This window comes from Zea mays, chromosome 7 (assembly GCF_902167145.1).
Source record: "Zea mays cultivar B73 chromosome 7, Zm-B73-REFERENCE-NAM-5.0, whole genome shotgun sequence".
Taxonomy (NCBI): domain Eukaryota; kingdom Viridiplantae; phylum Streptophyta; class Magnoliopsida; order Poales; family Poaceae; genus Zea; species Zea mays.
In genome coordinates, this window is record NC_050102.1 from 152,388,599 (window position 1) to 152,390,657 (window position 2,059).

At 46.6% G+C, this 2,059-nt stretch overlaps 1 non-coding gene across 1 annotated transcript; it reads left to right on the top strand.

Moving 5' to 3' along the window:
- Positions 1-947: 947 nt before the first annotated feature.
- LOC111589829 (small nucleolar RNA Z247) lies at positions 948-1,086 on the top strand. Its single transcript, XR_004851666.1, has one exon. It is a non-coding gene; the product is annotated as a small nucleolar RNA Z247 (small nucleolar RNA).
- Positions 1,087-2,059: the final 973 nt, after the last annotated feature.

Sequence of the window (2,059 nt, forward strand, 5' to 3'; positions counted from 1 at the left end):
GAGACTTTATTATATAATTGAGTGTCTATAAATGTAGTCTATTAATAAATACAGAAGCAAATGTGCTTCTACAGCATCTGATCGATGGAATAGACGACGAATCCGTACGGTGGGAGGTAAGGTGTCTGTTGCTACTTTGGCTACGAGCCAGAGCCGTCTCTTCACGGAGAGACGACTCCACGATTTTTTTGGCAAATAGTCCCTTTTAGACTATTGAATGAATCTGTTTGCATGTATCCAGAAGGTTCTTTACTATAGATAGAATATGCTATAAATCTTCTGTAATCAGGAAAGTCAAGAACCTTCCCTGCACATGATTTGTCTCCTTTATTGTAAGCCACGCCAGGGGCTCTTCCTGGCTATATATAACACGTAGACGGCACGAGGTCAAGTGCACGTTTCCAGCCCTCTGATTGTTTTCCACATGGTACCAGAGCCATCAAAATAGATTAAATCTATCTTCCACCATGTCAACCTCCTATGTCGCCACCATTAATCCTTTGGTCGGCCAAGTTGTTTTCGAGAAGCTAACCAAACACAACCACGCACTATGGAAGATGCAAGTGCTGGCCATCGTGAGGGGCGCACGCCTGGAGGGATTTCTCACAGGCATCACAAAGACCCCTGCGTCTACCGTGAAGAGGACAGCAGATGGCAAAGAGGAGGAGATGCAGAACCCGCTCTACGTTGAGTGGATTGCTACAGATCAACAGGTCCTGGGATTCCTGCTCTCTTCTATCACTCCAAATATTTTATCTCAGTTAACTACATGCAAGACTGCTGTTGAAGTATGGAGTGCTGTCGAGGCCATGTTCACCTCGATGTCACGAGCACGCACCGTCAACATCAGGATCGCGCTCGCCACAACAAAGAAGGGAGATCTCTCCATGGCGGAATACGTCACCAAGATGCGGTCTCTCGCCGATGAGATCGTGTCTGCTGGCAAGGCCATCGATGACGACGAGCTGGTCTCGTACGTTCTTGCTGGCCTCGATTTCGACTACAATCCCATCGTCTCAGCCCTAGTTGCCAGGACTGAGCCGATCAGCGTGGGAGAGATGTACTCCCAGCTGCTCTCCTTTGAGCAGCGCATGGATCTTCTCCAGCCTGATAGCCGCTCCTCGGTTAATTCCGCCAACCGGGGGCGCGGTGCATTGTGAGGCACACGAGGCAGAGGGCGCTCACGTGGGGGCGCTCCTTCTCGCGGGCGTGGGCGAAGCAATGGGCAACGCTATCAGAAACAAGGCACACAAAATAATCAGCAGCATGGGCTTGACAACAGACCCAGGTGTCAGGTTTGCAAGATAAAAGGACATACTGCTGATATATGTTGGTACAGATTTGACGAAGACTTCGTAGCAGAAGAAAAATATGCAGGTGCAACCTACGGAGTAGACACCAATTGGTACATGGATTCAGGCGCTACAGATAACATCACCAGCAACTTGGAGAAATTGTCGATCCATGACAGATACAAGGGCCATGATCAGATCCACACGGCGAGTGGGGCAGGTATGGAAATCAGTCACATTGGTCATTCTACTGTTACAACCCCTAGTCGTGATCTTCATCTTAATAATGTTCTATATGTCCCTGAGGCCAACAAAAATCTTGTTTCAGTTCATCGTCTCACATCTGATAATTCTATTTTTATAGAATTTCACCCTGTTTTTTTCTTAATTAAGGATCAGGCAACGAAGAAAACTCTGCTTAGGGGGCGATGTGATCGTGGGCTCTATTCTCTCCCTGCTAGGCGCACAACAAAGCATGCCTATGGAGCTGAAAAAATTTCTTTTGATAGATGGCATTCTCGTTTAGGCCATCCGGCTTCTCCGATTGTCGACAAAGTTATCAGTCAATTTAATCTTCCTGTCTTAGCAAATTCAAATAAACATTTGGTGTGTGATGCTTGTCAAAAGGCCAAGAGCCATCAGTTACCTTTTCCTCGTTCCAACACTGTTTCCCAACATCCTTTACAAATTATTTGTTCTGATGTGTAGGGTCCTACACCCAAATTAAATCAGTTGGTGGACACAAGTACTATGTCAGTTTCATTGAT